The following is a 12,511-nucleotide window of genomic DNA, read 5'->3' as shown; positions in this document are numbered from 1 at the left end:
CCTGCTTCTTTCATATGTACGCCACCTGATTCCTGTGCACACAAGCCAAATGCACTGAGAGAAGTGGCATCAGGGTGCTAGGTAGGACTACATCATTCCTGTAGGTAGCAGTAGGCATTTCCCCCAAAGGGAATGGGGCTACCCTCTGACATTCATTCTGGGAAGGGCTAGGAAGGCTATCCCTAGACCAGGGAAATGGGATGTTTCTTCCCTCTGGGCCTCATGTTCTTGGGCCTGGATTCTAGGAAGCCTAGAAGGGCTTGGAAATACTCTGGGTTGGGGTGGTGAGAGAAGCTGGTCTCTAGAGCATGGAGGTAGGCTGGGGTTAGGCTGTCAAGCATGGCCAGTACCCCATGGGAGTGTCCACTTCTCCCTGATTCTCAGCTCTTGCTAACAGTCATGGCACCACCTGAGCTGTGATGTGGAGAAGTCGACTCTTCCACTAGATCTGCACCTACTCCTAGGGTGGAGGAAGGGCTGGGGGAAGAGAATATACTCCCAGGGTGAGCACAGCAGCAGCAGCAATGGCCTTCCGAGTCTCACCCTGGAAACTGCTGGAAGTGAATCCAGGCAGTGTGGACTCCCAGAGCCCAGAACTGTGAGGGAAACCACTGGGCATGCAGCCCCCATCACTCCTGCCCAGAATAAAAGCAAGTTAGATGGGGCAGACTGGTCCTTTGACCACGCCAGAGGACTCTTTCTGAGCAAACCTGGGGTTTTGTTGCTAATCTGCCACTTGTACCCTGAACCAAGAAGAGCCAGGCAGCAATGTGTCTTTATTTACATATCTATTTGTTAAAATCCACATTTACATTAATTGGTCTTTTTCTTCAGATACAAAGCAATACAGCTACTCCTCACTTTACAGATAGGTATGCTCCAGCGGAGGGCAGCAGTCAAACGCGACTCCTGAGAGAGAGGAGGGGAGTTGAGAGAGAGGCCACAGCTCCCTACGGGTGTTTCAGGTTTCGGCTCATTCAGTCTTCAGGCACTTTCAGCAAAGGCTGATATGGTCACCTGGGGAGGAAACCTGCAGCTAACTGCACCTCTATCACTGATGTGAGTGGCTAAATAGGGCAAAACTAGGCTGAGAACCAGAGCTATATGTTTTGTACAAATTGCTGCGGCTTTTTTTTTCCTCTTTTTGCAATTTTTTAGTAGAGACGGCTTTTCACCATATTGGCCAGGCTCGTCTCAAACTCCTGACCTTGCGATCTGCCTGCCTCAGCTTCCCAAAGTGCTGGGATTACAGGTGTGAGCCACCGCACTCAGCCTGCTGCTTCTTTTTTTATTTTTTATTTTACACGTGGAAGTATATTTCTGAGTTGCTATAACTATTGTAGTACAAATTGTTCCCAAATTCATTGTGATTTTTCATACCTTTTAAGTCTGACCACTGACCCAGACCTTATTCTACACACATACAATCAGGGTACCCCAAATTTCTCACAGTTCCTCAAAGTAAACTATGGCATTTTCTTTTCTTTGCCTTCCTCGTGCTGCTTCCTCCTCGTGGAAGGCCATGCTGTGTTCTCTGGCTGACAAACTCTTGCTCAGCCTTCAGGTTCCTGCTCACCTATCAGGCCCTCCTTGAAGCCTGCCTTACCCTCCCACCACCCCCACCCCTATGGCACCAGGGACGACCTTGGTGGAGCATCGCACACCGGGGACACTGGCTTGCTGGTCTCTCCTGCGCCTCTGTGTGATGAGCCCATCAATAATGATCTCTTCTCTTTGCCTTTTGCTCTGGATGAGAAGGGTCAAATTCAGCAGCATGTTGAATAATGATGGAAGAAATAACAGTGGTTGGCTGGGCATGGTGGCTCATACCTGTAATTCCAGCACTTTGGGAGGCCAAGGTGGGCAAATCACTTGAGGTCAGGAGTTTGAGAGCAGCCTGGCCAACATGGTGAAACCTGGTCTCTACTAACAAAAATTAGCCAGGCATGGTGGCGGGTGCCTGTAATCCCAGCTATTCATCAGGCTGAGGCAGGAGAATCACTTGAATCCAGGAGGCAGAGATTGCAGTGAACCGAGATCACACCACTGAACTCCAGCCTGGGCCACAGAGTGAGACTCCATCTCCAAAGAAAAGAAAGAAAAAAAGGGAAAAAGGGAAGGAAGGAAGGGAGGGCTGAAGGGAGAAAAGGAGGAAGGGAGGGAGACACGGATGGACGGGACAGTGGGGAGGGAGGGAGGGACAGATGGACTGGATGGACGGAACAGATGGGACAGTGGGGAGGGACAGGACAGTGGTCAAAACCAGTGGGAAGTTGAGGTGGTTAATTTTATGTATCCAGTTGACTGGGCCATGGGGTGATTCAGTATTTGATGAAAGTTTCTGTGAAGATGTTTCTGGCTGAGATTACCATCTGAATCACTCGACTGAGTAAAGCAGATTCCACCCCCACTCTAGGTGGTGCGCCTCATCCAGCCCATACCTCATCCAAATCTGAATAGAGCAAAAGGTGGGATTTGGGGAAATTTGCTTTCTCTGCCTGACTGTCCTCAAGCTGGGATGTTGGTCTCCTCCTGCACTTGAAATGGAACTTACACTACTGGGTCTCCTGGTTCTCAGGCCTTCATATTTGGACTTAAACTACCACCTACTGTTAGGTCTTAAGCTTTCAGGCAGTAGTTAGCAGTACTTCTAAGCCTCCATAATTGTGACAAGTCCATACAGATAAAGGTTTAGATATAGATGTAGATATAGACTATATAGATATGCATATACATCTCCTATTGGTTCTGTTTCTCTGGAGAACCCTGACTAATACAGAAGTCGAGAACTAAGGCTGTTCCTCAGTCCCAGAGACCCTGACTCCACCTACCTCTATGCACTATCATCTAAGCATGGAGCGTTCTGGTCCATGATGTCTCCCGAGTTTCAGCCACCAGGTATATGTTGCAGGCATCTGGAAGGAGGAAGAGACAAAAAGAGGGGCCCCCTCCCCTTTTTCTTTTTTCATCTGGGACCTGCAAAGACAGCGTACCCCACCCCATACCCTCAAGGGGAAGGGGGTCACCGGGGCCTCCCAGTTATTCTCCACCTCTCATGTCTCTTCACCGTGCCAGACTAGAGTCAAGCTCAACGGGGTCTTCTTTCCCTGCTGATTCCACCAAGCCCGTTCCCTTGGCTGTGGTTTCACTGGTTAGTAGGTAGGGACAGTGGGAATCTCCACTTCATTCATTCATGCGTGTCACTAATTAGATGACAAGGCATCCAGCTACTTAAGAGAGTCATAGTTACTCCTTTACCTGTACTTCATTGAATTTCTTCACTTCGGCATTCGGAGCACTGGGCAGAAATCATATCGCACCAACACCCGCCACGGGCCTTCGTGATGCCCCCTCCTGTGCAAACACATTTGCACAAGCAAAAATATTCCAGGAGGATTATTCTTGCCCAGGGTTACCTGAGAGCAAGATGAGTAGGTAGGAGCACAGGAGGAAAACATTTCTTTTTTTACTTTACAAACTCTTATGTTGTTTGATTTTTTTTTTACACTGAGCACACGCTACTTTGTTAGCATACAATAAAAATTAATAAAAGGCGAAAATCGAGCTTCTTTGCTGGCATCCATCAGTGATCAAGCCCCGATCATGTGCCTCACATGGACCATCTCCAGATGTGGCTTCTGTCCTCTAATCCTCACAAGAGCCCTACGCATCCTACACAGTGTTTTCTCCATTTGACAGATGGGGACACTAAGTCTCAGTGGAGGTGAGGCACCTGACCAAGCTCATTCTCACAGGAGACAAGTGGTCAAGCCTGGGAGCAGAGCCCACGTCCAAAGGATGGACGCCAATGCTAAGCTTTTCCACTCCATCCCTTCCCATCACTGGAATGGGACTGGAGTTATTTTTGTAATTTTCCCAAAACTGACCTTAGGAAGTCTCCTTCAACCATAATGAATGACAAACACAACCAGCTACAGTGCCCTTATATGATGAACCAGGTTCATGCCAAACTTCTCGGGTTTCACCAGAACGTAGGCAACAGCCTAAATAACACCAAATAAGGTTCAGAGCAGCTGGTGATTGGGCTCCAAGACCAAGACTTGACCAATTCTTGTCTTTAAAATGTTCCGGTCATTTAGATGTTCATTGGGAATTTAGCATCACTGAGGAAATGGGTTAAAGGAGTTAAATACCCAATTCATAACGCAAAACTATCTTAAACTACTAGTAGATTGCTGTCTTTCCTGAAGCAAGCGGTGGAGTGCCATGGAAGCCAGGTAGCATGCGGCATTCGGATAGTGTACGCTTCCCATCCTCAGAGAGATATCCATTTTCCTCTGTTTCGAAAATGCTCCCAAAGCATCTAATAGTATCTCAGTGATTTTCTTTAGATATGAAAAAAAAAATACCCAATGGCCTCATTGAATTTTTAAACTTTTTCTCCATTTGCTACAAACATTAGCGCTTTATAAGAAGAGTACCAGTATTAGTATAGGGCTTGGAGTTCCAAGTGTTTCTAAATGTATTTCTGTACAACATCCAAGTATTGACTCATCTCCTGGTTCTGTTTATGCATTCTCCCTGCACACTCTATGGTCATATCCACAGCTTCAGCTCTACTTCCCAACATCTTTCTCCAGCCCTGATTTCTTTATTATGTGTGAGATCCCAAATCCCAATGGTTAAGTCAGGAAATGTTCATCTTCAAGCAGTTTAAGCCAACTGCAATCAGCTTAAGAATACAGGAAATGGATTGTACACCCGAAAAGTCCAGTTACAGGCATAGCTGGATATGAGTGTTCTGTCAACGACGGCAGGACTCTGTCTCCATCTCTTGGTGCTGCTTTCTTTGTTGTCTTTGTTCTCGGGCAAGCTCACCCCAAGTAGTGACAAGAGGACCACCAGCAGCTCCAGGCTGACATTTCACCAGCTTAGCAGCCCGTGTGGAATGAAAGCTTTTCCTTTGCAACAGGTCCCACAAAAGACCCAGGACCTGACTCGTATTGGCCCAGATTGGATCATGTATCCATTTCCAAACCAATCTCTGTGACCCGGGTTGGCCAAGCCTGGGTCACATGCTCACTTCTAGACTAGAGAAGCGGGGAACTCAGCCCTACTAAAATCAACAGGACAGACTGTGGGAAAGGGGTTCATTTCACAAAAGGAAAACGGTGGGTCTGTTTCCAGAATAAGGGTGAATAGATACTGAGTTTCCCAAAACAAAAATGGTCCCACATCTTCTGAACCTCTGCAGCTGGATGTCCCGCAGACAACCTGTGGCAAACCCAACATACTTCTCCCCAGCTCTGTCTCTACAGCTGTATTCCGGTGTTGAGGTTATGATCGATGAACTACTTACTCAACTTGGGAACAGCCCTCACCATCTTCTGAAGTAAACTGATCTGCCCTTTTCTCAACGATGCCAGTGATTTTGCCCAGCTTTGGGATTTGGCGTCTCTTCCCCAAGCTGTTTCACTGGATTCCTATCTTGTTACTCTGTCTCCATTATCTCCTCCTGCAAACCACTCTCCACATGGCTGCTACAGTCATCTTTCCCAAGCATTGAACTGTCCGTTTCTTCCCTGTGCATTTGCTATTTTTTGGTTTTCCATGGTCATGTTATACTTGGGGACCTCCCCACACTGTGAGTCTTGGTGGAAACAGAGTCTTGACATGAGCAAGTAACCCACGCTCTGTCATGAGCATGCACTGGCTTCAGACCTTGACTCTAGGGCTTGTGGCACAAGGACGGTAAGAGAATGAATGATGTGTTCTGTGGCTCTGGCAGTGGCAGCTACATTCAGCTTCTGGGGGCAGCCAGGGCAATCATGCTGCCACGACATCCATCATCCAGCAAGGTTAATGGTGGAAGCTGCCGTTTCCAGCCTCGGCAGCATGACAGTGGGCTCCTTCCAGGCCTGGTTTCGCGGTGTGATATGGGCTGAACCTCTGGCTTCAGAGCCTCTCCTTGTGTCCCTGTATTTTATCCAGCCTGCTTCTCCAGCCTTCCAGGCAATTCCTTGAGCATCCTGGTTTCCTCTCAAACAATTCCTTTGAGCCTGTCTGAGCCAGAGCCAGCTCTGTTGCTCACAGCTATAAACCTTGACAGAGACACCCCTGAGTGGCCTCAGGAGAAAGTCTAAACTCTTCAGCCAGGCATAAGAGAGAGACCCTTTATGATCTGGGCCTCACTCATCTATTCCCTGGCCCACTGCCCACTCTACAGCCCTAAGTGATTAGCGAAGCAGGCCTTTCACATTTACAGGCCTCTGCCCTCCTGTCATCCCCTTCTCGACCTGGTAAATGTTGCCCAACTGAAGCGGCAACTCCTGCCATCAGCCTTCCCCTCCTCCCTTCTCTCCCAGCAGAACGGTGCACTCCCTCCTCTGGTCCCCTGCAGCCTCGCTCTGCATAGGCTCTGACGAATGCCTGGCACCCTGTATCTGTGTGTGTGTGTGCGCGTGCGTGTGTGTGTCTGCACACACGTGTATGTGTGTCTTGGGAGGGCCTTAGAGCTCCTCAAAGCAACAGCATGTCACCTTTCACCTCCCACGTCTTTGTGCCTCCTACTCTAGAGCCCAGCACAGTGCTCGTCCCATAGTGAGCCCTCAAGAAACATACAGTCAACAAAGGATAACAATCAATGCTCCATCCTGCCGGCCCTGGACACAACACCCCACAGTTGCTCGAGGGCCAGTGTGGCATTCTTACTTAATAAAACATGCTGGAAAGTGTTTGACTGTCTCGGGGAAGAGTGCTTAGTACAAATTGTTGTGGACATTTCTGTGGCATCTATCTTGGAGATTCTCAGTTGACCCACTGGGAAAGCTGTCTCCCTCAGGTTCTGGTGGCTGGAAGAGCCTTGTGAATGTGGAGCAGGGAACACGTGGCTGTCTCTTTTGGCCACTGTGGTGGCCAGGGGCTGCTGCTGTCAGTGCCTCCCTGCCTCTCCCCACTCTCAGTCTACGTGGTCCCCTAGGACTCCACGCCTTGCATTGCTGCAGCCAAAACTCATGCCCGAACAGTCAGCACATCGCCCAGGCCACAGCAATCAGCTTTTCTTAGGCCAGTGTTAAGTTAGACTTCCTATCACTTGTGATCAGAACTGAAATGTTTTTTGCTACATCAGCCACTAAACTAAACAGTGGGTGCCCAGCAGGATTAAGTGGGCTTCTTCTCATGCAGGAAGGGGGCGGGTCCCTGCAACTCCTGCCACACCCAGCTTTAGTCCGGGACTTGAGTCCCCCACACCCCACTGCAGGAGCTGACTGCTTTAGCTCCCCATTTGCCCCCTCACCCCCAGGCTCTTCTCTGTCTCCCCTACCCCAGCCCAGCCCTTCCCTCCTTCTCCCCATTCTCCAGGGCTCTGCCTCCTCCCCCTTTTCAGGAGCAATCACTTTCCTGTTTTCTTCTCAGGCAGCTAATACCTCCCCACGTCTTGATTTCAGGCAGGCATAGACCACAGTTCTGGAAGCTTCACCCTGTTACCTGCTGTGAGCAAGGAAACCCATGGCATGGGCATCATGGATGTTCATGAGTTCTCAGCAACTTATGAGCTAACAGGCTTTGCTATCCAATTTTTAAACTGTGTTTCAGAGAGTGAAGTCACTTGCCCATGGCCCCAAGGCTGGCTGGAGGCAGAGTCAGGGCTCAAACCCTGATCTGTGTGACCCAGATGAAGCTGAGATGGGCGAGCAGAGTGCTGATGAACAGAGGAGGAGGCAGCGGCGGAGCTGAGAACACACAGATTCACTTCATGAGTCGTGGGGAAGGTGTTAGAACATGTAAGGGCTCTTAGCCAAAGTACAGACATACATATTGTAGAGGCTGTCCTGGAAAAAGAAAACAAGACTGTAACTGTGAAATGTTTGGGAAAATAGCCCCCTTTCCCAATATGTTGTTCAGTTTGTCACAGTGACTGTTGCCGATTTCCAGACAGCTTGACTAGCATGTTATATGAGTAACGGCCCCTCCCAGCATGCAGTTGCCAGCACGGATGGCTGCTGTGTCCTTCAAAGCACACATTTCAACAGGCTCTAAGATCCCAGCACAAAAGCACCCCAAATCCCTTTACTGCACAAGACAACCTCGGGCACGCCTATGTGTGAGCAAACGCTTTGAGGGTTGCTCGAGTGGAAGCGTGTGTGTCATTTTATGGAACGAGGGCAGAGGAAAAAGAAAAGATTGCTGTTTTCTTTGTCAGCCACACAATATGCACAGCTCAGGGGTGGGGACGCAGAGCCAGGATGTGAATGCCCGCTCCCCTCTCGCTATTTGTAGTATTGAAAACATACTCAGCCTCTCAATTCTCAGTTTTCTCACCTATAAAATGGGGGTGGCAATAACGTGTCCCCCCGGGGCTATGATGAGGATAAAATGAAACGCTGTAAGGAGCTGAGCCCACCGGCACACGGTTAAGCCAGCAGTAAATGTGAGTGACCATCATTCCGGGTTTTTTGGTTTACATTCTCATTTTTACTCAAAGGACATAGGTTGCTTTTCCACCAGGAAAAATATGAAGTTTGGTTTTTAGGATCATCTACAATAAAGCAGCAGCATTTGTTTTCTTTCGTCTTTCCTTCTGGGCCCAGCAGTCCTGAGAAGGAGGTGACCGCAGGGTGTTTTCATCTTGCACGTCAGTGGAAGAGAGAGGTGACAAACAGCTCGCAGAGGCAGATAATGTGTAGCAGAGTTCTGCCCCAGCCTCCAAATTTTGAGAATTCTTTCTTGTTACACCAGAAGTTTCCTTGGGTATTTAAAGAGAAAACAGCTCACATCATTCCCTCCCTTCCCTCACCTATGGAGAAAACCCAGTGAGCACCAACAGACCCACATTGACTGACCTGGCAGACGCTGAGTCACCGCTCTGGACCAAGCACTGTGTCGGGGCTCTCCCTGCAGCCCCTCACTCAGTTCCCACCACAGCCTCTTGAAGAAGCACCTGAGTCCAGAGGCAGCGCGGCTTAGGGGCTCAGCATACGAACTCTAGACCTAACCAGCCGGGTGTGAATCCCAGCTGTGTGACCTTAGGAAAGTTACTTGACCTGTCTGAACCTCAACAGCTTAATCAGTAGCATAGAAGTGAAGACATGCCTCGTAGGGTATAGTGAGTATTAGGTGGAAGAAATTGAGAACAATGGCGGCCCCCTGGTAAGGAATTGAAATTACTTGATAAGTATCAGCTGCTATTATTGTTCTCCCCTACCAAAGTAGACTGGCCTCCACAAGTGTTCTGTTCAACATCCACATCCCCTTCTTCTGGAAACCATACCCCAGTTTTATTTGGAGGCTTCTCCCCCATTCGTTGTACACAGTCTTGGGTAAACTGTCAATCAAGTTAACCCAAGAAAGATATGGATAGCCCCCCTAAAAAATTGCCAATCTCTCTAGGAACTTGGCTGGGCACAGTGGCTCAGCCCTATAATCCCAGCACTTTGCGAGGCTGAGGCAAGCAAATTAGTTGAGGTCAGGAGTTTGAGATCAGCCTATCCAACATGGTAAAACCCCAACTCTACTGAAAATACAAAAATTAGCTGGGCATGGTGGCGTATGCCTGTAGTCCCAGCTACTCAGAAGGCTGAGGCACAAGAATTGCTTAAACCCAGGAGGCAGAGGTTGCAGTGAGCCAAAGATCACCTCACTGCACTACAGCCTGGGCAACAGAGCAAAACTCCATTTCAAAAGAAAAAAAAAAAAAAACAGGCCGGGCACAGTGGGCTCACAACTGTAATCCCAGAACTTCGGGAGGCCGAGGTGGGCAGATCACAAGGTCAGGAGTTCAAGACCAGCCAGGCAAACATGGTGAAACCCTGTCTCTACTAAAAATACAGAAATTAGCCAAGTGTGGTGGTGCACGCCTGTAATCCCAGCTACTCAGGAGGCTGAAGCAGAAGAACTGCTTGAACCCGGGAGACCGAGGTTGCAGTGAGCCAAGATCACATCCATGCACTCCACCCTGGGTGAAAGAGGGAGACTCCATCTCAAAAAAAAAAGTAAGTATCTTTGGGGCCAGAAACAGGATAAAAGTGCTATGTAGTAGGCAGTACAGAAGCCACAAGGCTCCTGAGCAATGGCACCAGGGCAGGGAAGGAACCCGGAAGCTCGGCTTTCACAGGGTAATAGGGCTAAAAATATCCCACAGAAGGTGGAGGGCTGGCAGCAGTTTCTCTGCTTAAAACCAGGTGTTGGGATGTGGATCTACCGGTCAGGAAATATGGCAGAAACAAACTCTGATGTACGACCTGGAACCCTGGTTTATTTGAGGTTCTGGACCTAAAGAGGAGGCTGGATAACGAACTCAATCAAGATCTCTGGCTCGCTGCTTGCCTGGGCCTAGCATCTGTCTAGCATCACCACAGAATCCATAAAACTTCATTATAATGTTGAGTCCAAATGAGATTAGATGAGGCTTAGTAAAGACAACCACAAAAACGAAAAATTGATACATAAGGCGGGAGAGAGAAGAGAAAAAAACAAAACGCAAAGCCTAAAACACCCCACTCTAAATAAGCCAGCAAATCAACATTCTAAACATAAGGGAGAATGCAAGTACTGGAAAAGACGGCCAATAAAGTCGGAGCATGAGCTCACTCCAGACAAAATTAGGTTTATGAAACAGTCTGACAAATGGTTCACAATTATTATGAGCTGCTCCAAGAGATTTTTCTAATAGAATCCATGAAAAAAAAAAACACTTTTAAACAGGCAGAAAGGAAGAATGTGTACTAAAGTGAGCGATATCAAGGACATATGACCACTTTTAAAATCCTAGAAAAGAATAGTCATTGACATTTTTTAAAACTCACTAGATAGGATAAATTCTATATAGAAGCTAATTGAGGAGAACATGACTGAATTGGAAGATAGTCCTGGAGAATTTATCCTGACAAGATACAGAGACACAGAAATTAAAAGATTCATTTGAAAAAAGCAGTTACGGGACCTGACATCTAGTTTGAGATGTTCTAACATCTATCAATCAAGGGTTACAGAAGCAGGGAATGGAGAAAACAGCAAAAAATACATATTTGAAGAGATAATAACTGAGACATTTATGGAATTGAAGAAAGAGTGCACTATGAATATGGAGCCAGGACAAAGAAAGATAAATCTACACCTAGAGAATCTGTAACAAAACTGAAGAACATCAAGGGTAAAAAAGGAAATGTGAGGCCAGGTGTGGTGGCTCACGCCTGTAATCCCAGCACTTTGGGAGGTCAAGGGGGCAGATGACTTGAGGTCAGGAGTTCCAAACCAGCCTGGCCAACATAGTGAAACCCCATCTCTACTAAAAATACAAAAATTAGCCAGGTATGGTGGCAGGCACCTGTAATCTCAGGTACTCGGGAGGCTGACGCACAAGAATCACTTGAACCCAGGAGGTGGAGGTTGCAGTGAGCCAAGATCATACCACTGCAGTCCAGCCTGAGCAACAAGAGCAAGACTCCATCTCAAAACAAAAAAGAAAGAAAATGGTAAAAGCTACCAGAAAGGAAATATAAATTGCGAAGAGAGCAACAATTAAACTGATGGAAGACTTTTCATCAGCAAAGTAAGAGCCAAGACAATGGAGTAACAGCTTCCAAAGGACTGAGGGTAAAAAACTGTCAATTTAGAATTTTATGCCAGATAAGCTATCATTTATGAGGAGTAATAAGAGTTTTTATAACTAAAAGACCAAGAAGGCTTACCACCTGTAGATTCTCACTAAAGGCATGACTTGTTTCAAGGGTCCCTGGGTTTTGTTTTAATCAGGTGTGGTAAGACACAAACACAAAAGCAGCTGTCATGAAGAAAGTAGTTTGTTTTACTCACAGCTAGCTGGAAACAGGAGGTACCACATGCCAGGCATGGCATGGCAAAGCCCCAGGTGGGTCAGGGACAGAGGGAGTGAGGGGGAAATGTGGGTAAGAGCCTTTTTATTACAGTTTCTATAAGAAGAAAAGGACAAGGGAGGGGAAGCAGGCTTAGGACTGGCTAGCTTGAATGGCTTCAGCAGGCTTTTAATCCTCATGGGGAATGTAAAGGAGATGTCCTTAGTTATGTGGTGCCCAGCCCTGGGGTGATTAGGGCCTGTGGTTGAGGAATGGGCTCTTGATTGGTTGGTTTGCATACAGAAAGCATATTCTCAGGGGAGTTGTTTACTAACTCTACAAATTGGTTGGCCCTGGGAGAGGCAGTCCCTCTAGGGTTAACAATGTCCAGAGATGTCAAAGCATCAGAAAGTAAAAAACATAATTATAAACTGGGAAGATTGTTTGAGGCCAGGAGTTTGAGACCAGCCTCAGCAACACAGCAAGACCCCGACTCTACAAAAAAAAAAATTTTAAAGGTGCATAGGTGTAGTAACAGGTGCCTTATAGTCCCAGCTACGAGGCTCACTGGAGCCCAGGAGTTCAAGGCTGCAGTGAGTTATAATCATAACATTGCACTCCAGTCTGGGCAACAGAGTGAGACTCTCTCTCTAAAAGGAAAAAAAAAAGATTAATTACAAAGTTGTATTTCAGTCCAAAGTAAAATAAACCAAGAGGAAGTTGTGGAATTCAAAATA

The sequence above is a fragment of the Aotus nancymaae genome, unplaced genomic scaffold (assembly GCF_030222135.1).
Source record: "Aotus nancymaae isolate 86718 unplaced genomic scaffold, 86718_ANA_hifiasm-v0.15.2.pri h1tg000099l, whole genome shotgun sequence".
Taxonomy (NCBI): Eukaryota; Metazoa; Chordata; class Mammalia; order Primates; family Aotidae; genus Aotus; species Aotus nancymaae.
This window is presented reverse-complemented; position numbering follows the sequence as displayed.